The sequence below is a fragment of the Mirounga angustirostris genome, unplaced genomic scaffold (assembly GCF_029215605.1).
Source record: "Mirounga angustirostris isolate CCGP_5_RB_7025 unplaced genomic scaffold, mMirAng1.0.hap1 SCAF_7, whole genome shotgun sequence".
In the NCBI taxonomy this organism is placed as follows: Eukaryota; Metazoa; Chordata; class Mammalia; order Carnivora; family Phocidae; genus Mirounga; species Mirounga angustirostris.
The window spans coordinates 243486-267906 of record NW_026991715.1 but is presented as its reverse complement, the minus strand read 5'-3'; the positions used below and the strand labels follow the sequence as shown (position 1 = coordinate 267906).

General features: G+C 47.7%; 1 long non-coding RNA gene across 1 annotated transcript; it reads right to left on the bottom strand.

Moving 5' to 3' along the window:
- Positions 1-14780: 14780 nt before the first annotated feature.
- Positions 14781-17659, bottom strand: LOC135365314 (uncharacterized). Its single transcript, XR_010412921.1, has 2 exons — positions 17223-17659; positions 14781-16089 (listed from the first exon to the last, which is right to left on the bottom strand). It is a non-coding gene; the product is annotated as an uncharacterized LOC135365314 (long non-coding RNA).
- Positions 17660-24421: the final 6762 nt, after the last annotated feature.

Here is a 24421-nt window from a genome sequence, read left to right as displayed (position 1 = left end):
GCATAAGAATCAGGCATGTTGAAACGGTTCTGTGATGTGCCGTGTGCTCAGCCATCCCTAATCGTGCTTGCTGAAAGACACAGCCATCCATGCACTACCTTCATCAACACACTTACAGAGGCATGGGTAGGGGAGGTACCAGTGTCCTCGAGGAGTTCTGGGTGAGCTGTCCTACACTGCAGGAGAAGATGGGAGTTGAGCAGTGGCAGGAGAGAATGCTTCAACGAGCAGAGTCAAGGTGTGTGCAGTCACCCAGGAGCCACGGAGCCAGAATGGTAACCAGAGGATGGGAACCTCAAGGGTGCGTGCTGTTGGACAGTTGATCAGGTCTGTCCAGATTGAAATTGTTGGTTAATGTGGCAGAAAAAAATAAATATCTAGATTGAGTAGTTACTATAGTGAAGAGTCATGGTCTCTTCCCCAGCTATGAGCCCTAAGCCAGTGTGGGCCTCTGAGCCCCTAGAGTGAAGGAGAGACTGGAGCCCTTTGGGAAATGACCCTACCACCTTCTACATGTGTGCCATGCATCTCATCTCCCACCCCCAACTTTCCCCAAATGTCCCCCAAGACACAGATATTCACTGGTGGGACCAACTCTGGAAAAAAGGGAAACACTACCTTTTCTGGGAACTTTTATACAATGATTCCAAACATAGGTTGATGCCCAAAGACCAGGACTGTTACATGACCTGCCCAACAGTTGGAGTAGGGGCTTTGGAAAGTGTGGAAATAGAAGAAGCCTTGTCCTACATTTAACAGTTTGTTCACTGAGACCAGAGAGTCATCCTGTGCTCATTCCCCCAGGTCAAGAATGTGGAATGGAAATACTCATATTAGCACTGGTGGAATTCCCACTTTGGTTTCTGAACCTTGGTCTGATGTTTATTAGGAAAGAGGAGACCAAAGAGAGGCCTTTGGGACCATGCCCTTCCTCAGACTAAATCAGAGGCCATGCAACATCCTTGGAGGGATGGGAGAGATTAGTAAGATTGTGAAGCTCTGCAGAGAGGCAGAGTGGGTTATTTGTTCATTTTACTAGGCTGGTCTACTGTGGATACCAGATGGGTCACGGAGACTCACCCTGACTTTCACAAACTTCATGAGATGAAGACACAACTGCATCTGTGATTCTGTCTCTGGATTGCCCTGTGGAGGCAAACTGCCAGGTGGAACCCTGCAGCCCACTGGGAACAAACCTTTTACCCTGAGGTACTGCTTCTGAAGGGAGGTCTATGACCAGCAAAGTCAACAATACAAGCTTAGAGCCACATTAGGTCATCAGTGATAAAAGCAGACTAGACAACTGTCAAGATGGGCCATCTCTTAAGAAAGGAGATTTGGTAAATATAATGAAAAATATCCTAGCCACAAAAGACAGCAGACACACAGACATACTGAGCTGGTGAGTGGCTGAGGGGAGAATTGCCTGCATCACCTGTTGGTTTTAAATTATCGAGTGCCTGGGGAGCCACGCACCCCAGTCGCTATTTTGACTATAACCTCCCTCATAGATAGAAGTGAATTCTCTTTCTTACCCCAACAGAGCTGAACTTGATTGGACATTCGGAAGCGGTCACTGAAAGGAAGTAGAAGACCCATGGCAATGATCCATGAGCAAAACTTCTCTGCTACCCCGGGACACCCATTCTCCTGTTGGCCACACAGCTTCTGCAGCAGAGCTCACTCTGCAGATGAAAATGGTCAATAGGAGGTCGCACTGGCAGTCACTTGGCTCAGAAGTCTCCCAGAGGAGCGAGGTCTGGTAAGCACAGCCAGTGGGCATCACCATTGCCGAGGCTACTGATATGTGCACAAAGCAACATGGAGGGGCACAGAGAAAACTCTGTGGTCCAAGGCCTGGGATAGCACATGGAAAAGGGCAGCCTTGGTTTGCTCTCCCATCCCCCCAAATACCTCCTGCCTCCCTGGGGGATGGGCCAGGTGATGGGCTGTACATCTCCCTTCTGAAGAAGCACCCAGCCTTTTGGATTTCATGGGTGACCTTCCTTCTCTTTCTGTTTACGTGCTGACGGTGCTCTGAGGGAGCCCTTTGCAACCACCATTTGGGCAAAGAAAGGTCAGAGACTGACAATCACAGGTGGCCATGGGGAGGGGCAGGAAATGAGAGACTGAGAAGAGATGAGAGCTGGCCAGCAAATGTGTTACCCTGTGGAGGAGCATGCTAGAGAGAAAACACAGGTTTCTCACCTGCTCCTCAGAACCATAGCCCTAGGGTAGGTGCAAATTTCTGTTTCCTATGATTTCCTTAGTAGAGACAAGAGAAAAAGACATAATGAGATGAGAACACAGACCAAGGACCCCAGAGGACCTGGGTCCACCAAGTTCTCACATAGGATGTGAGGAATAGTTCACATAGTGCAAACCTCTAAATGGACTATCATAGACTCATAAAAATTATGTCAGTAAGCATGTATTATACCAGGGAAAATCGAAAACATAAGAAAATGAATATAGAGTGAAAAGAGAAGTAATTCTTTTTTTAAGTAAACTATTTTTTTGGTAGGCTGCATGCCCAAAGCAGGGTTTGAACTCACAACCTTGAGATCAAACCTGAGGTGAGATCAAGAGTCAGACACTTAACCAACTGAGCCACTCAGGTCCACCACCCTTTTTCTAAGGTATTAACTGGCCAGGATGGGAGGGGCAGGGACAGCTGCCTGGTGATTGGCCAGGATGGGAGGGGCGGGGACAGCCGCCTGGTGACTGGCCAGGATGGGAGGGGTGGGGACAGCCGCCTGCTGATTGGGCAGGATGAGAGGGGCGTGGCCAGCTGCCTGGATATTGGCCAGGATGGGAGGGGCGGGGACAGCTGCCTCCTGACTCCGCAGGATGAGAGGGGTGGGGACAGCCGCCTGCTGATTGGGCAGGATGAGAGGGTCGGGGACAGCTGCCTCCTGATTGGGCAGGGTGAGAGGGGCGTGGCCAGCTGCCTGGCGATTGGCCAGGATGAGAGGGGAGGGGACAGCTGTCTGGTGACTGGCCAGGATGAGAGGGTGGGGACAGCTGCCTGCTGATTGTCCAGCATGAGAGGGGCGGGGCCAGCTGCCTGGTTATAGGCCAGGATGAGAGAGGCGGGGACAGGTGCCTGGAGATTGGCCAAGATGAGAGGGGCGGAGACAGCTACCTGGTGTTTGGCCAGGATGAGAGGGGTGGGGACAGCCGCTGGTGATTGTTCAGGATGAGAGGCGCAGGGACAGCTGCCTGGTGACAGGCCAGGGTGAGAGGGGCGGGGACAGGCGTCTGGTGATTGGCCAGGGTGAGAGGGGCGGGGACAGCTGCCTGGTGACTGGCCAGGATGAGAGGGGCGGGGCCAGCTGCCTGGTGATAGGCCAGGATTAGAGGGGCGGGGACAGCTGCCTGGCGATTGGCCAAGATGAGAGGGGAGGGGACAGCCACCTGGTGATTGCCCAGGATGAGAGGGGCGGGGACAGCTGCCTGGTGATTGGCAAGGATGAAAGGGGCGGGGACAGCTTCCTGGTGATTGACAAGGAGAGTGGGACAGAGAAAGCTGCCTGCTGATTAGTGAGGGAGAGCGGGGCAGCGACAGCCAAATGGTGATTGGCCAGCGAGAGTGGGGTGAGGACAACTGCCTGGCTCTTGGCCAGTGGGTGAGGGCGGGGACAGCCGCCTGCTCTTTGGGCAGGGACCACAGGTGAAGAAGGCTGCCTGGCGACGGGCCAGGGATTGGGGGGCGGGGACATCGCCTCCTGCTCCGCCAGGGCCTGGTGGTGACTTAGGGGTCCTCGTGCAAGCAGTCACCAAAGCCAGGACCCCAGCGCTCCGGGGGGAGCGAGGACTCCACCTCTGCACCCCGCCCGTCCCCCGGGCGCCCGAACGCACACACGCAGCCAGGAGCAGCCTGGCCTCCCTCACGGCGCCCTGCATGCCGACCCACCTCCCTGCTCCAACCCACGGTTTACAGAACAGAGCCCACGCTCGTTAACGGGACACCGTGACCCACACGGAGAGCCGCTGACCGCCCTGCGCCCCTGCAGACGCTCCCCAGGCGGAGGCCGCTTGCCCAGCCCACTCCCTGCCCTCTGACACCCGCCCACACGCATCATGGGCGCCCAGCCCCACCCTCTCCCTCGCTGGTCCCAGAGGCCACCTCTGCCTGTCCACTCAGCATCCCTGCCTGGTCCAGCCGAGCTGGCTGCAAGCTTTGTGCACCAGGCCCCGAGCACCGCACTCTATACTGCCTTCCGAGAATGTGAGCCCGGAGGATGCAGACCGTGCACGGGACGCAGAAACCTCCCCCTGCCTCCTGGCAACGCACCGTGATCACCTACTTGGCTCCCAAGCGGTGCCCCCATTGCCAAACAGGGAAGAAGTGGCCACATGGACCCTCCCACCCCAACACAGGCAGTGACTCTGTAAGACGCTGGGAAGATCAGGCCACGGAGCACAAAGAACCGCCCAAACCGGAAAAGTAGGGCATCTGTACCCAGACGTGGGAAATTTGAGGCTACTACCCAGGGGCAAATCCCCCCTCCGGTAGAGGGTCCAGGTGTGGGGTGTCTGTGAAGGGAAATGCGGTTCCCTCTGTTGGGGGCTTACTCCCTAATGTCAGTGGTTTGGGGCTGGATGCCAAGACCTGGCTGGTGCTTGCCGCCATCCAGAGTGCAGTACCCATGGTGGGTCACTGTGCCCAGGTGCTGGTGCTTCCATGGCCTGCAGGCCTCTGGCCTGGGCTGGCTTCAGCCTGATGTCTTGGCTACACACCACCTGGGCAGCCTTTTATCATTTGGGGTATTTTCTCCTGAGTGAGCCAAGGATGCCAAGGCTAAAGACAGCTGGGAGTAGATGGGGTTGTGAGGTGAGCCCAGGCCCACCAAGCTCCGTAGCCTCCTTTCCTGCACCAAGCTCTAACACCCCGACATGTTAAGGTATGTCCAACCAATGTCACTTTTCTCATCTGCAAAATAGGGATAAACAAGAGCATGGGCAGTTTGGAATCATCACCACGTTCACAGAAAGGTCCTATATCAATTGCCTGATTGAAGCTTGCACTCAGGGCACTCAGCAATGATTATAACCTTCCACTCTTTCCATTTCATATTAGACTCCTGCTAAATGATTGATAGAAACGTTCCTCAGGATGTGATGCTCATAATCCACCGTTATAGCTTTCTTAAAACTGCTCTACTCAACCACTAAGACCCTCCTAGGCCCTGCACTGAAATTTTGTGCAAATTCCAACCATTAGCAATGGATATCTAAGACCCCTGGGAAGACTGTCTGTGGCTCAGTATTTCCCTTGGCTGCTAAGGCATTCATGAAACTTGATGGATTCTGAGGTTAAACTCCCCCCAAGGAGGAGGATTTATGGAGGAGGCTTGAGCCAGGCCCTTTCACCTCTCAGCTGAGTAGGTGGAGAGAAAACAAGCAAGTGGCAAGCAAGTTGCCAGAGTGACCTGTGAGGTGCGAAGCCCAGGAGCAGGGTGGTTCTTCCCAACACTGCTCAGAAATTTCAGACATTGAGGGTGGGAGGTGCATTTGGTCTGCCAACTCGAGGAACATTGGTTTTGGAAAGCACTGTTGGACGAGAGGTAGGAGAAATATTTAATGACTACCTACAGAGTGCCAGGCAATTTAGACAAGTAAGGCTATTGGATCCTGAAAGAAAAAAAAATTCTATTCTACAGTCAGGAAATAGAGCCACTGAGAAGTGAAATAACTTGAGCAAGTTTACAAAGATAGGAGTCCAAGTTGGGGACCTAACTCAGTTGACCTAAGGTGAGAACTGAACTCACCTCCTCCAGATACACCAATCTCCACCCATGTATAGAGCAGATCCTCTCGAAGAACAAGTGAGGGCAGTTGGAACAGCTTCTGCACAACAGGAGAGAAACAGAGACATCGGAGCAGAGGACCCCAGCCTAGCAGCCTGCCAACTGCCGTGGGGAGAGAGAGTTCTGGGGCCCGTAAGCTGATTTGTCTGCCTGGGGCACAGGAATGAAGCTGCATTTTAATGTGCAACTAGAATGTAAAAGATCCACCGCAAAAGCTCCCCGAAATGGGGAGGGGTAGTGCTGGATGTCTTTCTCTGCCAAGGTCCTGGCAAGCACCATGGTCACATTCCACTCCACCTTGAGAACGTGGACAGAAGCAGGGTCTGAGCACCACAGCCAGGGTACTACCTTGCTCAGCCCTGGGTCCCAAGACCACTCTAGACCCAGCTGTGCCAACAAGGCAAACCCAGCTGGCACACACTGGGGCACCCTGGTCAGCATTCAACACAGCGCGAGACCTCACACCGAGGGACACAGGCGCTCGGCACCCCAGAACACTCCAGGCCTACACGACTCGGCTTCCTAGGGCACCCCTGCAAGGAGGGCTACGGGACCTCCTGGGTAACTACTGCTTCAGCTCCAGGAGCCCTGCCAAGGAGCCCCCTATGTGGACAGCCCAGGACCACCCAGCCCAAATGCTGTTGAGACTCTCGTAGGGCTGAAGACCCCGCGACACCCCAGCTTTCGCCCACTGAGCTTCAGCCATCTTTCTAGGAGATCCTGTGCACAGAGAACCCCCCCAATCCTGAATTCACTTCTGCTATAGCTACCATCCCAAAGTGCCTTCCCTGCAGAGAGCAATGGGACACTCCAGCCCACACCCACCTCAGCTACAGCTGTTTTACCAGGGTACCCCCTGTGCAGAGCACCCCAGAAAAGCTCAGCTCCTGATCCATCTCCACTCCAGCCACCCTCTGCACAGAGAGCCCGGTGACGGCAGTCGTACCCAATTCAGCTTCAGCTCAACAGCCTGGGTGCCCTCGGTGTGAAGCTAAAGCACCTCTACGTTTCTTGTAGCAGGACTCCCAATAGCCAAGGTATGGAAACAACCCAGGTATCCATCCAGAGGTGAATGAATGAGGGCTACCTTTCAGCCTAACAACCACCTCCCTGCTTGCCTAGCCTGGAGTCCCTGCCTGCACCCCCAGGTCCCGCACTATGCCCGCACACCCCAGGGTCGCAGGCCACACCCTGGTACCCCCACTCCCCTATGCCAATGAAGCCCCTGGAAGTACCTGCAGACCCTGGTCCTCCTCCTCCTTGGCAGCAGCTGGCTCAGGACTTGGTCCAGGAAGCCAACATGCGGGAGAAATTCCACTTGGAAGAAGATGCACAAGACTCAGAACGTGGGTTTTCATGTGCTTCGTGAGGTCACACAAAGATCACCACATCGTCCCAACCCCTTCAAAGCTTGCTGTCTCTGATGCTACAAGTTAGAAATGCTTCTTTGCCTTAGCAGCCCAATCGTGTTCCAGCAGCACCACTGTGGGAGAGCACAAAACAAACTTTGTAGGAAAGCTAGGAATTACAGAGTTCATAAATACACCCCAGAGATAGGATACGTCACCCCTGGTACATATTTATGAATTAGAGGCACATAAGATTGAAACAGGGAATGAGCTTTATCCTCAAGAAACAGGTCAGCCTTTAGTGATTATAGCTCCAGAGGCAAGGCTCTTCCACGCTGTACACTCATGGATCAAAACTAAAATCCACACAGAGCCAGTTATTGATCCTATCCGTGGAATGCACTTTATACACTTACCCACAAAAGAATCCTCAAGGTCCTCCAGAGAGGTGCTGTCTGAAGCCAGGGGATAGATGGTTCTCCCCATGAGGATCCTGAGGAGAAGAGCATGAACACCAAGCGAAGGGGCGCACAGGAAAAAGCTGGCAAAGGAAGCTGAAGCAGAAATCAGCAAAGAAGGGAACTGGAAGTAAGTTATGCAGAAGTGGAGAGCGGAGTGTCCCCAAGAGACCAGAGTTACCTTCAGCCCTTAGACAGGCTGAATGAGCCTAATTCCAGCTGGATTGCATTTGGGTTCCTGTCACTCCCAGACAAACTCAGTTCTCTTTTATATATATACTTTCGGACTCATTTTTCTTTTAAATTGAAGCATAGTTGACACGAAATATCATGTTAGCTTCAGGTGGACATCATAGTGATTGGACAAGATTTGCCTTATGCTACACTCACTACAAGTGTAGTTAACTCCATCACCAGAGATACAATTAAAATATCATTGACCATATTCCCTATGCTGTGCCTTTCATCCCCGTGACATGTTCATCCCATAACAGGAACACCTCTCTGCTCTTTCCTCTTCTCTCCCCTAAGTTCCAGACCCTTTGTATCTGCTCTGGGAGGAGACAGCTCCATCTGAGCTCACTCTTTCTTTTTTTTTTTTTTTTTTTTTTAAGATTTTATTTACTCATTTAAGACAGAGAATGAGAGAGAGCACATGAGAGGGGTTAGGGTCAGAGCGAGAAGCAGACTCCCTGCCGAGCAGGGAGCCCGATGCGGGACTCGATCCTGGGACTCCAGGATCACAACCCGAGCCGAAGGCAGTCGCTTAACCGACTGAGCCACCCAGGCGCCCCTGAGCTCACTCTTTCAACAAGTACTCAGTGGCAGCTTGCTGTGTGCCAGGTGGGAACAAATACGGAAGGTTCAGGAACACACTGCATTTTTTTTTTTTTTTTTTTTTTAGTTTCAGAGGCTAAATTTAGGGATGCATCAGTTGCATAGAACACCCAGTGCTCATTCCATCAAATACCATCCTTAATGCCCATCAACCAGTCAACCCATGTCCCAGCCACCTCCCCTCCAGCAACCCTCAGTTTGGTCCCCACAATTAAGAGTCTCTTATGTTTTGCATCCCTCTCTGTTTTCATCTTATTTTATTTGCTCTTCCCTTCCTCTATTGTCATCACTTGTTTCTTAAATTGCACATATGAGAGAAATCATATGATATTTGCCTTTGGCTGATTTATTTCACTTAGCATAATACCCTCTAGTCCTATCCACATTTTTGCTAAGGGCAAGATGCCATTCTTTTTGGTGGCTGAGTATATTTGATTGTATATATATACCTCATTTTCTTTATCCAGACTTTCAAAAGTTCTGATTTTGCAAACCAATGCTTATACTACTTTGCAGTAGCCTCCTCAAGCAAGGCCCCTCTCCTCCCCTGTATCCTCAGCTATGTCACACCAGATTCACATCTCCACACCTCCTACCTTCTAAATGGTGGTCACTTTTCTACTTGGAGGCTTGTAGCATTTGTCTTCTAAGATCTCTGATTTATTTCTTCGGTGTTCTGAATGATTTGATAAGTATGTAGTTGGATTTGATGGAGGAGTTCCCCCCACAACTTTCTGATTGGACGCAGGACACGAGGACTATGAACCTGGTGATAGGCTGGATTTCTTTGTTGCCCTTCTAGGAGAGCTGAATGCTGTTTTGACAAGCAGGTAATGAATTGTGATACACCTTCATCCTTTCGAGGTTTAGGTGTATTGTGAGAAGATGGACCAAACATAACGCCTACCATTCTCTAAACTTCTATTTCAGCTTTGATGGGTGACTTGACAGTAGGATTTCCCTAGTGCCATGTTGTCCCCCTTACCCCACAACAGTGATGTGTCATGGGGTCTAATGTCCCATGTCTTCACTAACATCGGTGTCAGTGTTTTAGGGAAAGGTGACTCTGTGTGATACATTGAGCTTTCTAATGGTTGAGTCTTTCAGCCTCACCATGACCTTCACTATGAATTCATCCCAAATAGGAATTTTTCATCTTGAAGGAAAGCTTATCTATTTTCCTTTAAAACAAGGTTTCTAGGCAATGATGTCAGGAAGGTCACTGAGATAGCCATCCGTCATTGGCCAGCCAAACTGCATGGTGATTGGCCACCCGAAGGAAGCCAACGTGACAGCGTCCTGGTGATTGGCCAGGGCATGGTGGTGACATCACAAGAAGGCATTCTCATGCCCCAGAGCTGTTTTAAAAGCTCGGCAACAGCCACGACTGCACAGAGGAGAGAAATGGCGCTTCAGCTACAGCTCTTCCTGCTATTCCTAGCATTCTCTGACCTTTTTTCGGCCCTGCCCATGGCAAGCCCTCTGCCCACTCCTCCTGCCCTGGGCCGTTCACCAACACTCTGCAGTCCACCTTCATGTTTGCACCTACCTTTGCACCCCTGTGTGGTCCTGAGGTCCTCAAACCTTCATCCGGCAACTCCTGGACCCTTTTCCCACTATGAGGATGGCCCAGCTGCTCAGGAACACATCTCATTTGGCCCATGGCAGTGGGACACTGGAAATCAGGTCACCATGGATTCTCAGCCAGCTGGTTCCCACACCTCTGGGTTCCCAACAGGGCTCAGCACAGGAAAGCTGAGTCCACATCCTGAGGGAGCACTGGGCACATTACTACTCTGGAGCCCTCCAAACCAGCTCAGCACAGGGACCATGAATGAATTGAACGTCCATCCGTCCCTGATGTCGACAATGTTTAGAACGCCTACAGACACCAGGGAGAGCGGGACTTTTACAAAACAAGTAAGTACTGGGGGAAGGAATCACCACATCATTGGACACAGTGCAAGTCCTTGGACCACAAGTCCTGAGACCACGAGCTGGCTGAACCAGCTCAGCAGTGGACAAAGTAACCCTCCAGACACCTGGCTGACCAGGAGCCCACAGACCACAAACCCTCTTACAAAATATAACAAGCAGAAAGTCAGTCCCCGTAAGAGAGCACCAACCAGGAACCCAAAGATTGGGAGTCTTCTGAACCAATTTGATACTACTGGGCAGATGAGTCACACAGACACTGGGTGGACAAGGAGTCCTACCACAAACAGGCCACTCCAGTGTAGCACAAGGCAAGTAAGTCCAGAGAATACCAGCCTTGCCAGGGGTCAAGAAACCACGAGTCCTGCATCCCAGCTCAGTATTGGGGAAAAGATTCACCTGAATAACACCATCACCATGAAGTATGGAGTCTTGAGTCCCTGAGGATAAGGAGGATCATGATTGTGTTTTCTGTTATAGTCATAATAAAAATGATGAATATAAAGGAGATGAAAACTAGACCTGATTGAGAGGAAGAAAAGAGTCCTAAACGAATGAAATCACTGGGCGCCTGGGTGGCTCAGTCGTTAAGCGTCTGCCTTCGGCTCAGGTCATGATCCCAGGGTTCTGGGATCGAGCCCCGCATCGGGCTCCCTGCTCAGTGGGGAGCCTGCTTCTCCCTCTCCCACTCTCCCTGCCTGTGTTCCCTCTCTCGCTGTCTCTCTCTGTGTCAAATAAATAAATAAAATCTTTAAAAAATAATAAAAAAATAAAGAAAGAAAGAAAGAATGAAGTCACTGGTGAAACTGTGATTCTCATGCCCCATCATGAACTCCACTCTTCCTAAAATAGAAAAAAATAGAGCTAAAATGCAGTGGCATAAATCTCAAACTCATTTACATTTAGAAGCATAATAAAATGAGAGTGATGCATATTTTGCAGTTCAAGTCAACAGACTCTCAACCAGCTTTGGAAGTGGGCTTGGTTTACAACATGGCCATTTATTTGTTTGAATCAACTGATGATATTGGTCTATTGAGAAAGCTGTTAGCTCCATGTAGTCTTAATTCCGTATTCTTAAATGCAGTTCAATCTTTTGTCAAATGTCACTTTTTAAATGAGACCTACCCTGAACAGTGTACTTAAAATCTCAGTAACCCCCGACTTGCCTATTTCTCCTTACTGTGCTGTCCTTTGATGTATTTTGCAAATCACTTTTCATCTTTTACATATTCTATAAACTTATGAACTAAATTTATTTTTTATGGTCATTCTAACTCATCAGAACTTAAACTTCCCAATGTGTAATCGTTGTTTTGCCCTCTGTATAAACTGAATGGCTACACAATGCCTGGTATATAGTAGTTGCTCAATAATATCCTTTAAATACCTGAATAAATGAATAGCATTTGGCACTCAATTTTCTGTCTCATTTTTTATTTGGATAAAGCTTAAAGGAAATGAAATGTAATGTATTATTTATACATCTTTCTAAAATAATAAGTAATGATATACTATAAAAACTAGCTTAATCTGTATTTATAATTTAATCTGTAATTTGTAAATATCAGCATTTAAATTTAAAAAATGAAAATTTTATTCAGTTAAAATAAGAATATATTTTAATTGGGCCAGTTTTATTAACTCCTCAAAATTGAATTATATTTCATTAATTCTTTATATAGAGAATCATATTGTTTCCTAAATAATGAAATTGTTTAGATGTGTTCCCTTTACTATATGTGCACAAATTCACTATGTATGATCTATCCTTCAATAAATAGATATACATGCATACATACTTATACACACAGAGAGAATTTAAGAAAACACTGCTGCAAATCATGAAAAATAAATAACATATAAAACAAGTTATTTGCCTTCTTTAAGAACTATTCATAAGTTTGGGGTTCCTGTCTGGCTTAGTCAGTAGAGCATGTGACTCTTGATCTCAGGGTTGTAAGTTCAAGCACCATGAATCTTAAAAACAACAACAAAAAAACTCTTTTAAGTTTGAATGAAATGTGTTTTGGTTTTCCCTTTGGGAAGCAAATGTACAACTATGTCCCTGATAAAATATAAATACTGTGTATTTTTCTGTTTTATTGTAGTGATTATTGAGATTCTTCATTATGAAATCAACCTCTACACTCTATTTTGATGGCCTGGAATGTGTCCACTGTTTTGCTATAACGTTAGGTACATGAAAAGATTAACCTTTGAATGACGTTGTATATACATGTTTAAGTAGGTCTTGCTGTTTTGACTGGTTTGACCAACAGCTCAGTAAAATTCAGTAAGGACATGGATTGAGATTTAAGGGCATCGATGCCTTCCATGAACTGGTGGATCATAAGTTAGTCTTTAAAATCTATGAATAAAAAAATCAATGAATATTATTGAGAACTCAAATTCAATGTATCATTATCCAAAGTTGTTGACTTTTTCTCACTGCCAAAAATAATTTTGTCATTCTGGTTTTCCATTTTCCATTAATGATTTCAATTGTTATGCTCATTCTCATCAAAAGTCCATAGTCATAGTGAGAAGTCACCATAGTGAGAAGTGTGGGGGCATCTGAGAGGCACAGTCAGTTAATGCCCAGCTCTTGGTTTTGCCTCAGGTTGTCATATCAGGGTCATGAGATCAAGCTCCAGGTCAGGCTGTGCACACAGGTACAGAGTCTGCTTAACACTTTCTCTCCCTTTCCCTGTCTCTCTTTCTCTAAAATAAATAAATCTTAAAAAAAGAAAGAAAGAAAGAAAAAAAAAGTATATGTAATGTATATTTTCTGCAGAACCCCATCACATAGTAGTCCCTGGCCTATTGTAGGTTCTCAGTAAATGTTTGTTCAAGGTATTTTTGATTATGGACTCTGATACCCAAAGTTTTCCACAATATATCAATTATATTTACATTTTTAAAGAGTTTGTGCTGCCTCTACAAGAATATTTTGTCTACATTTGTCTTCAGATATTAGAAGTACTCCATAATAAATTCAACAACTACTTCCTCTTCTAGGTTATGCTACTTTCTTTCCACTTCCATGGGGCACCTGAAGTTCAAGAGCTGAGCTGAGATCGAGTCCAGTGCTTAACCAACTAAGCCCCCCAGGTGTACAACCATCTTTTAAGAATCTTTGCCTAACTGGTCAATCAGGCATCTGGAATATCCTTCCATGATGCTAGAATGATAGGTAAAATGATACCTTCTATGCCATCCAGAATGTTGAATGAAATCTGTTCTTGAATCCAAAGAGGTATACTCTAATGGTGAGCTTCCTAACACTATGTTTAAAAGTGGGAAGACAAATGTTACATATCCTGTAAAATCTTCCAAATCTGTGCTACCCTTTTAAAGTTATAGTCTCTTTCTCTCTATATGACATTAAATATTCTCTGTCTAATAATACTAAATGTAAGTAAAGAGACATAACATGCAGTTTACACCATGCTAACCTCTAGAAGTTTGGAGACTAATTATAGAAGATGCTGTCATCATTAGATACCAAGTCTTTAGCTATAAACACAGTCATATCCCAAACTTGCCTCCCAGGTAAAAGAAAGGCTTCCATGCAGTTTACCTAGTGAATGCAATATGCTCAAATATTTTTTTACCATTTTACATTTGTCAACATTTTGAAAATTCATTATGCAGCACTAATTTGACTTAACTAGTTTGAAAAATATTCTTTTCATTTTTCTGTCACATCTCTCAGTACATGAATAAAACATTCATAATATCTCCTTAAATTTAAACAGAAGGGAAATTACATTTAAATAGAAGGAAACTATTCAATAAAATTAGTAAGACTACACATCTATTCAATTATTTGTATGTTCCTACATTACATCTTTATATTAAAATTTTGACTGTAAGATGAAGGACAAAAATAATACATCATTACTTCCTGAGTAATATTTATCTTGAGGTGTTTAATGTAGAAATCCTGGGAATATTAAGTCTGATATACATGCTTCTATTTATACTAAAAGATAATGCTACTTTTATTTTTGGATGTATTCTAAAAATGTATGATATCAATGACCAAAATGATATAGCTATTATAAGCACTGTCTTCAAATACCAGACTTACATGGTTGGTGTGCAATTGATTCCAGTTAAATGGTCTTTGCTGATAATTGACTGTAATGGAATTTCATAGAAGAGGCAGAGGTCTAACAATGGATTTCCCTAAATATGGATGGAATAAAATCATTGCTTATTTAAAGGAGTTGACATGAAAAATGCATACCATAAATGTATGATAGTGTGACTTTCCCTAGGAATGGGTATGCTACTGACCCAAATGATTATATTAAGAGAGTAGTAATATAAGTGAAAAATTTCCATGATTTGAAGAGATAAACAAGAAAATCCAATGCAAATACAGTATCTTTGAAATATTTTATATTGTCTTATTATACAACACATCAATCAGACATGAAATTTTATCTGAAATGAATTTTTATCAAATCAATTTTTTTATCAAATGAATTTTTATCAAAGGTTTTTTTCTAGACTAAGAGACAACACAGTATATAACACAGATGCCTGCACATACGCAGGTACATACATGCACACGCAGAACAGAGCTTAGCACTTAGTCGTTACATAGGGACAAGGATTATTACTGTTGTTTTTGTTATTGTTTCTAAAATTGCAGTATTAGTATTTCTATAATTATTTTGTTTTATTTTTTATTAATTTTTCATTATGTTCAGTTAGCCAACATACTTTATATTTTAAATAAGCATTTAAACTACTATATTCTAGAAAGAGAGAGTAGTATTCAGGATATGAGAGTATATAACCGAGTAAAGAAATACAATTCGATGTTGTGAGTCAGAAGCAGATTGTGTACTCTGCCTGGTGAAATTGGTCCCTGAGGTTCTCTGGGGCAAGTGGAATTGCAGTTTGTTGAATGACAGCGTGTGGTTTGTTTCCCACCCATATACACAAACACAGGCATGGGTGGAGAGCTAAGCAATGCTCCTTATTATGAAATCCATCCGCTGAGCTGCTCAGAATTTCATTCTATACTAGCTAATTGACATTATAATTAACTAACTTTTTTTTGTTGTTGTCCTTTTGACTTTTCGGGACACCGAATCATACACCAAGGAACTGTTGCATGGCCAACTTGTATCTATTCATTGTTGCTGCCATGCCAGTTTAAGGGAGTCCTGTGAGTAGTCTCTCACAGTGACATCAAACTCACCGTGCCTAACAATGAACTGCCAAAGTCCCCTGAAGCATGTATCACCATTGGTACCACCATTTACAACAGCCCGAGCCAGAAATCAGAAAAAAAAAAAAAAGTTATCCCAACTTTTCTTTATCTCTGCACTCCTCCATATAAAAATCACCATCTCTTACCAACTCTCCTGACATAAGTGCCTCCCATGGTTATTCCTCCACATGGTGCTACAGTCCATGGTCGTCATGGTGACTCTAAAGCATCTAGTCTATCCTTTGTTAGTAGAATGTCTAGATCTGTATGGGTTCAGTACTGTCCACATACGATCACACACTTCACAGTTCTTTTTGAAGTCAGAGGAGTGTGGCCGATGAAGTCAGTTTCAGACAATGACAATGGCAGAGTTTTGGGACTGGAAGCACACTTTTCTCACTCCTTTGGCCTGTGAGTTACATCTACAGGTGATGATGTGTGGTCCTGCATTCTTTCTGGAAGATCTGTACAGGAAATAAAACCCGGGAATTTAGGAGCCAATTTATTATTCACAATAATGTGTGAATATTAATGAAAAGTAACTCACCAAATTGTTAAAAAAATAATTTGGGAAGGGAAAAGGCAAGACATTTCCGTGGTGTGTTCTTGCTCTCCTTAGCATTCGTATTGGGTCATACATTTTTTTGGATAATGGATCTAGGATAATTCCAGTGTGTTTTATTCAAAATGCATAACACATCCTTTTATGACATAGAATTTCAAAGAATTATAATAGTGTAAAGATAATTCAAGTAAATGTCTGCCTCCAGTTTCTCCCCCTATGAGTACACTTTTTGTCTAGTCTAGTTTATTCTATCCGGAACACTGTTTTGAGCATGCAGAAAATCTGCTAGATTACACTGTATGCACATTCCATTCTATATATGTTAAACATAATAATCAGACAAACAAGCGACAACATAAAATCTCCCTATCTCTAGTTCCCATTTCCATTGAAACTAATTATATTTACATGACATTGTCTTTCTTGCATCTTTGCCACACTCATATTCTTTCTTCCACATAAACAGTCTTCCCCACCATTTCTAACCCCTTCAAAGTCTCCCAAAATCTAGGGGTTGATGTAAACATATCCTTCCATGGAGACTTCCGTGCTCTCTTTAGACCACGCTTCCTTGCTTCTCTTTCTTGTGTAGAACTGGGCAGCTCTGTCAGAGCATCCGCTTTCATCTACAGCTGCACTGTCTGAGTTTATGTTTGCTCTATGCACCCTGAATATGACCTACTCATCTCTTCCTTCCCTGGCCCCTAATGTCTCCCAAGGGCCCTCTTCTCTCACTTCATTAATGTTACCAATTTCATACCACCGAGGACAGAGCCTTGTTGATGGATTACTTCACACCTAACACACTGGGCTCACTTGCTCCCCAGAGGCTACCATGAGGCCCTTCCTCATTGGTGCCTAGCCATTGCCCACACCATTTGCATATCGGCCTCAATGTCACTGCTTCCAGAATGACAGAGGCATGGTGTGATGCCCCAATCCAGAAATTTGCTTTAAAGTAGCTGAGAGTTTGCAAGGACAAGGGGGATAAATGATTTGGGAGGACCAAGGAAAAGCAGGGAGGACACCTACCCCGTTGGAATCCTGTGTCATGTAGCTTCTGGAGGAGAAAATAGCTACTCTTTGAGGGGTGACATGGGCTGCCATATTCCCAGAGGACAGCTGGGGAGGGAAATGAAGGGAACAGGAGGAAACTGTTTGTGTGGAGAGGGGTGGGGGCATTGAGACAGACAGGCATGCCTCAGGATAGAGCAGAAAAAATCCTGGTGTCAGAGACAGAAGGGAGATAGTCTATTTCAGATGGATTAAAGAAAGTGAGATGAAACATTTGTTAAAGAAAAAAAATCCTGCCTTTCTGAGCCCTTCCCCATTATACCTTCTGTTCTTAGCATATTTTATTCCCATTTTTCAAAGCCTGAGAGCATATTGTCTGTTCAGGGAACTGTGTGTGGTCTGCCTCTTACATTAGATACCAGCGTTAGAGAAGGCCACTAGGCTGACCTCACTTGCTGCAGCCTGGAGAGTCTCCTGGGTGTTTGTGGAGTCAACGAATGAACCTTCTTATCCCACAGACAGCCTACTACAGAGAGGCAGATAAGAAGATGGAATTGTTTTATATGAGCGATTATGCTTTTTATTCCTGATAGGTTCATAAGTCAATTAAATGATTATTGATAAACTAAATAGGAAAGTAAAAGTAACAAGGGGCACCTGAGTGGCAGCAGGTTGAGCTTCTGACTCTAAGTGATCGATCAACCCCGCTTCTCATTTCCGTGTCGCCTGGCCCAGCTACACCTCTGCGGATTGGAGGGCACCAAGGAGCACTGCCCTGCGAGCGGGGACTGTGCGCACAGGACGCGCTCCTCTTACCGCAGCTGCCCGGCGTCTGCCCGGCCCCCAGACTGAGAGGCAGCATCAGCGGGGTCGGAGCGCATGCGCTATCCGCGCCCCTCCAAGGCCCGCCCCACCCGGTCCCCAGACAGAGAGGCAGCATTAGCGGGGTCGGCGCGCATGCGCTACCCGCGCCCCTCCACGCTCCGCCCTTCGTGTCCGCGCCCCTCCACTCCCCGCCCCGCCCCTCCAAATCCCGCCCCGCCCGGCCCCCAGACAGGGAGGCGGCATCAGCGCGGTGGGCGCGAATGCGCTACCCGAGTCCCTCAAGCCCCGCCCTTCGTGTCCGCGCCCCTCCACGCCCCGCCCCGCCCCTCCACGACCCTCCACGCCCCCAACCCCTACCCCGCGCCCTCCGCCCGCGCCCGCTCCCCTCCGCAAGGTCAAGCCCCGCTGCGCCCCCCGCCCACCGCTCAGCCCGCTCCCGCAGGCACACACCTCTGCCTCCGGTCGTGCTCGCAGTAACGGCCGGCGCGGTGGGCGGGGCCTACGCAGCAGGTGCCCAGGGCGCAGGTGCCGCCCTTCCTGCAGCCGCGCCTGCTGGGGGGACACCTGGGTGCTGGCGTCCGCTGCCTCCTGGCCCTTCGCGGTGACGCCCCCGAGAGCGCGTCATGAGCCTGCCCGAGAGGCAGGACGCTTCACCTCCAGGCCATGTGTGTTTGCTCAGGTAAACCCTGCTTGTTAACTTGAGGATTCAAAACGAACTGCCAGGGGTCCTGGAGGGTCAGGAACCGGCTCAGGACCCAAGGAGAACCCTGGCCCCAGCAAGGAGCATTTTCCCTCTTCCTTCCTTTCATATGTTAAAGTCAGGCTGTGACTTGCCTGGACAGTGATTAAAACCAGGCCTTCAGGGCGGGGACCGCCCACAGCTTTCGATGACGACAGAAAACCCTCCCAGCCCCTTGTCCCCCCCAGAGGGACATCATCATTCCCCCCCCCCCAACCAGATACCTGGGGTCTGGAGCCGGAGGGAGCTTCTGCATGGCTCCATCCATTTATGCCCAGCTGCTATGAGCACACTGCCTTGACTGAGCTCAGCCCAGGGGCCACAGCTCTAGGCTCTTCCCATGCAACTTCAGCAGGAGCCACAGGTGGGCCCCAGCTCACAGGGATTTGCAACTCACCTGAGCTTCCAGCCCACATCCCTGGAGCTAAGAAGGAACAACATTTCTCAGGATGGGCCATCCTCGAATCTCACCTTCTTACTCCCTTCTGACCCCCAGTGTCCACTTTATCATAGAACCTCGGCTCTGCCCCTTGCAAGGGGTCCCTTTCCTTCATACCCAAGCAGACCCTACAGTCTGCAAGGTGCACCTACCCCCACCTCTCTCGCACTGTGCCTTACTCTGTGCAAACAGCCAGGCACCTAAAGCACCCAATGTGAATCCCACATGTCTCCCCCAATTCCTGCGGTCTTTCTTTGGACAGAACAGAGCCCACCATCCTGGCCCCTCACACCACTCTGCCTACCGTCCAGACCCCACACCTTCTCACCGAGAGACAGGGAATGGTCCCATGCCTCTGGACTCCCTCACCCTGGTTCCCTGGCCTTGTAACATTTGCTCTTCAAAGGCCTGTATCACACAGGAACCTGTTGCGGAGAAACACCTGCTGTCATGGCCACAGTTGGAAGCCATAACGTCAGTGTCCAACCTCAAGTTTAGCAACAATGTGCTGGGAGGTCTCAGCCAAAAACGCTTTATGCAGAAATACCTGGATATACACATACTGCTTCTCCTTTTCTTCCAATAAGAACGGTGCTGACCTCAACAGCTGTGCTTGAGATCCAGAAATAAGTATGTCTGAATGTTTTGACGAGGCAGGCAGGTTATGCTGTGTCAGCTGGGCATGATTCACCAACACTTTCTCAGAGCCATGGAGACCCCTGCCCAGCATCAGGAGAATGTGATGACTCATAAGGGACAGGAGTGACTGCAAGCCAGGCTGCACATTACAATCCCCCAAGGATGGTTCTCATAAATTACTAATTCAGAAATGATCATTTTTAATTGTTTTTTAAAAATAACTATTTTTATTATTAATTAAACTAATATTCACATTTGTACCAACCCCCAATCCTGGACATGCCCACATTTTTCCCAACTCCCCTTCTATGCTATCCTGGGTGGGTGCACAGGCGTCACCCTTTGTAAGGCAGAAACTTCCAAGAAGACTTTCATTTGCATGAAGAACCTCTCCACCTCATGGAGCTGTGCCTGCCTCTCACTGCACTGCTTGGCCTCTTGTTTTAAGACCTCCACCTCTCCCTTGAGGATGGAGCACCTCTCCTTCAACTGGAGGATCTCAGACAATGTCTCCATAGTTCTCCAGGCCTGGGTCTCCCCAATGCCCTCCCATCCACCCTTCTCCTTTCCTGCCCTGAGTTTTAATACAAAGTCTTCAAACCACTGGACTGTTTCATCTCCCAAGGCATGGTGCCATTTTCTTCTAAGGAGGAGAACTCCCCCCAAAATGAATAATGCACAGATAGCAGGCCACATGGACATCAAGCTGAAGTAAATCCAAGGTGAGAAGGGACTCCAATGTCCCCTTGTCTGCAGAGTTGAAAGGCACCCATTCAGAGGTATTTGGGTTAGGCTGGTGTCCCTGTGTCTCTGTAGCGCAGTGATAGGTTGGAATGGAGGAATCACAGTTTGAAGACTCCCAGGATTCCAGGGATCCAGTGGACACATCGGTCCAAGGCTGAGCAGGTTTGGAGGTCTCATAATGAGAGACCAAGTGGCAAGCCCATTGTTTGTGTGCTCTATGCTCTGGGGGAAAGGAAGAATCAAAATCCAAGGTCGCATGGTGAACTCACTGTCTAGTTGCCGGCTTGGCCTAGCACAGAGCTGCATTGTTGGTCTCCAGGTCCAAGGGTACATGGTGAGCCCACTCTCAAGGGGTCTGCTTGGCCTAGCACAGAGCTGAGTTGTTGGTCTTGATATCCAAGGGCACAAGGTGAGCCTGCTTACCAGGCACCAGCTTGGCCTATCAGATAGCTTGGTAGTTGCTCTCCAGGTCCAAGGGCACATGGTGAGCCTACTGCCCAGTTGCCTGCTTGGCCAGGCAAAGAGCCGAGTTGTTGGTCTTGAGGTCCAAGGGCACATGGTGTGACTGCTGTCCAGGTGCCTACTTGGCTTGGTGTAGAGCTGCATTGTTGGTCTCCAGGTCCAAGGGCACATGGTGAGCCCGCTGTCAAGGTATCTGCTTGGCCTAGCCCAGGGCTCTGTTATTGGTTGCCAGGTCCAAGGGCACATGTTAACCCTGTTGTCCAGGTTCCTGTTTGGCCTAATTGAGAGCTGTGTTATTGATCTCCAGGCCCAAAGGCACCTGGTGCCCCTGCTGTCCACGTTCCTGCTTGGCCTAGTGCAGAGCTGCATTGTTGTTCTCCAGCTCCAAGAGCACATGGTGAGCCTACTGTCCACGTGCCTGCTTGGCCTAATAGAGAGCTGATTTCTTTGTCTCCAGATCCAAGGGCACGCGGTGAGCCCGCTGTCAATGCTTCTGCTTGGCCCAGGATAGAGCTGAGTTGTTGGTTTCCGGGTCCAAGGGAGCATGATGAGACCATTCTCCAGCTGCCTGCTTGGCCAAGTGTAAAGCTGAGCTGTTGTTATTGGCATCGAAGGACACATGTTGAGCCTGCTGTCTAGGTACCCTCCTGGCCTAGTACAGAGCTCTGTTATTGGTCTCCAGGTCCAGGGGTACATGGTGATCCCGCTGTCAAGTTGTCTGCGTGGCCTAGCCCAGGGCTCCTTTCTTGGTCTCCAGGTCCAAGGGCACATGGTGAGCCTGATGTTCAGGTGCCTGCTAGGCCCAGGATAGACCTGAGGTGTTGGTTTCCAGATCCAAGGGCACGTGATAAACCCACTCTCCAGGGGCCTGCCTGTCCTAGTAGAGAGCTGAGTTTTTGGACTCCAGTTCCAAGGGCACATGGTGATGGTGTTATTCAGGTGAATCTCTTCCCCAATACTGAGCTGGGATGCAGGACTCATGGTTTCTTGACCCTTGGCAAGCCTGGTATTCTCTGGACTTACTTGCCTTGTGCTACACTGGAGTGGCCTGTTTGTGGTAGGACTCCTTGTCCACCCAGTGTCTGTGTGTCTCATCTGCCCAGTAGTGTCAAATTGGTTCAGAAGACTCCCAGTCTTTGGGTTCCTGGTTAGTGCTCTCTTACGGGGACTGACTTTCTGCTTGTTATACTTTGTTGGAGGGTTTGTGGTCTGTGGGCTCCTGGTCAGCCAGGTGTCTGGGGGGTTACTTTGTCCACTGCTGAGCTGGTTCAGCCAGCTTGTGGTCTCAGGACTTGTGGTCCAAGGACTTGCACTGTGTCCAATGATGTGGTGATTCCTTCCCCCAGTACTTACTTGTTTTGTAAAAGTCCCACTCTCCCTGGTGTCTGTAGGCGTTCTAAACATTGTCGACATCAGGGATGGATGGACGTTCAATTCATTCATGGTCCGTGTGCTGAGCTGGTTTGGAGGGCTCCAGAGTTGTAATGTGCCCACTGCTCCCTCAGGATGGGGACTCAGCTTTCTTGTGCTGAGCCCTGTTGGGAACCCAGAGGTGTGGGAACCAGCTGGCTGAGAATCCATGGTGACCTGATTTCCAGTGTCCCACTCCCATGTGCCAAATGAGATGTGTTCCTGAGCAGCTGGGCCACCCTCATAGTGGGAAGAGGGTCCAGGAGTCGCCAGATGAAGGTTTGAGGACCTCAGGACCACACAGGGGTGCAAAGGTAGGTGCAAACATGAAGGTGGACTGCAGAGTGTTGGTGAACGGCCCAGGGCAGGCAGTGGGCAGAGGGCTTGCCATGGGCAGGGCAGAAAAAGGTCAGAGAATGCCAGGAATAGCAGGAAGAGCTGTAGCTGAAGCGCCATCTCTCTCCTCTGTGCAGCCGTGGCTGTTGCCGAGCTTTTAAAACAGCTCTGGGGCATGAGAATTCCTTCTTGTGATGTCACCACCATGCCCTGGCCAATCACCAGGGCGCTGTCACGTTGGCTTCCTTCCGGTGGCCAATCACCATGCAGTTTGGTTGGCCAATGACTGATTCCTATCTCAGTGACCTTCCTGACATCATTGCCTAGAAACCTTGTTTTAAAGGAAAATAGATAAGCTTTCCTTCAAGATGAAAAATTCCTATTTGGGATGAATTCATAGTGAAGGTCATGGTGAGGCTGAAAGACTCAACTAGTAGAAAGCTAAATGTGTCACACAGGGTCACCTTTCCCTAAAACGCATTAACAACACAGGAGGCAACAGGTGCTGGTGAGGATGCGGAGGAAAGGGATCCTCCTGCACTGTGGGTGGGAATGCAAGCTGGGGCAGCCCCTCTGAAGAACAGCATGGAGGTGCCTCAAAAATGAAAATAGAGCTACCCAAATCCCAGGATCGCACTAGTAGGTGTTTATCCAAAGGATACAGTGATTCAAAGGGCACTTGAACCCCCTGAATGTATATAGCAGAGATGTCCACAATAGCTCAAATATGGGAAGAGCCCAGGTGTCCATTGACAGACGAATGGATAAAGAAGATCTGCTCTATATACACTTGGAGTACTACTCAGCCATCAAAAATGAAGACATCTTGCCATTTGCAACCAGGGAGATGGAACTAGAGCTTTTTATGCTAAGTGAAATAAGTCAATGAGAGAAAGACAATTATCATATGATTTCACTCATATATAGAAATTAAGAAACAAAAAAATTGAATATAGGTGAAGGGAGAGAAATGAATTGGAGGGAGAAAAACCATAAGAGAGTCTTAACTCTAGAAAGCAACTGAGGGTTGCTGGAGGGGAGGTGGGTGTGGGGATGGGGTAACTGGGTGATGGACATTAAGGAGGCAGGTGATGTAATGAGCGCTGGTGTTATATGCAACTGATGAATCAGTAAATTCTACCTCTAAAACTGAAAAAAAGGGGGTTAGTGAACAGGGTTAGAGTATAATACCCACAAACTTATGTTGTGAAACATAACTTTCTCTCTTAATTTATCACCTGGAAATACAGTTTAAAGGTCTCCAACGTCACTCCATAGCAGTTCCAAGCTCTGTCGTATCCAGACTGCATGTCAGGCCTGAGGACCCCTGGGCTCTATCCAGTTCTGCTCTGCCAGTCCCTGTCAATTGAGCATTTTCCTTTCTAGAAATGTGGAAAGCTTTGTGCACATAAAAGACCATTTCCAACTATTTTTTTGATTATATCTGCTGAAATGAGAAATGCTAAAACCTCAGTTAATCACCTCTCTTTTTCTCCAGAGACAAAGAAAATGGCAGTGTTAAGAAATCCAGCTCATTCTGTCTCAGCTGCAGTCCACCTGCACCCTCTGCCCGCTGCCCACTGCACGATAACCCCAGGTTCGGTGTTTGCTTTTCCAGATGTG